Source organism: Trachymyrmex cornetzi, unplaced genomic scaffold (genome assembly GCF_001594075.2).
Source record: "Trachymyrmex cornetzi isolate Tcor2-1 unplaced genomic scaffold, Tcor1.1 scaffold1074, whole genome shotgun sequence".
NCBI lineage: Eukaryota > Metazoa > Arthropoda > Insecta > Hymenoptera > Formicidae > Trachymyrmex > Trachymyrmex cornetzi.
In genome coordinates, this window is record NW_017295625.1 from 121,658 (window position 1) to 122,422 (window position 765).

The following is a 765-nucleotide window of genomic DNA, read 5'->3' on the forward strand; positions in this document are numbered from 1 at the left end:
ATATCGCGAGACACACGGTCAGAGAAAAAATAGAGAGGAGTAAAAATAGAGAGCAGAGAAAAATAGGAAAGACAGAGAAATAGAAATTCTGAAAGTCAGTAAAAGTTTTTTAAACTCAGTGCGTACATTTTTAACCATACTAAAAACATTAAAATCAGTGCGCCGTTGGAGAGGCCAAATCGAGACCAAAGGACCGACGGCTAACCATCCAGTCTCACCGCTCTGCCAAATAACAGTAAGTTCCCCCCTTTTCTTTTCTCTTTTGCCACTTCGCGAATTTTCACAAAAATCGATCCGCAGTGAGTTTTCGGGAAAACCGCTCCCGCTCTTACCGAGGTTGGCGCCAAAGTCGGGCCTACTTCGAGGCACGAGAACTCCTGGACGCAGCGTTCCAGGAGTACCTTAGAGACGTTCGTAGAGTCGAGGACGCGCCTCAACCGTCCTACTCACCACCACCGGCCCGGCAGCCCTCTCCACCTCTACAACCCAACATAGAAAACATAGAGGCAATACCTCCTTCACCTCCCCCGCGATCTCCGTCACCCGCGTTCTCAGACGCTCTGACGGAGCGCATTTTCCCGGATACCCCACCGCCCACTCCTGACTACTTCCAATCCGTTCCCTCATCGCCTCGTCTATACTCTCCTGCGAATTCCACGTCAAGCGTGGAGTTCCTGGAAGAATTTCCTGTTCCTCCCCCTAGACTCACCCGACGGTACATCCAACCGGGTGACTCTTTCGACTCAGTAATTAGCCGCTTTCCTC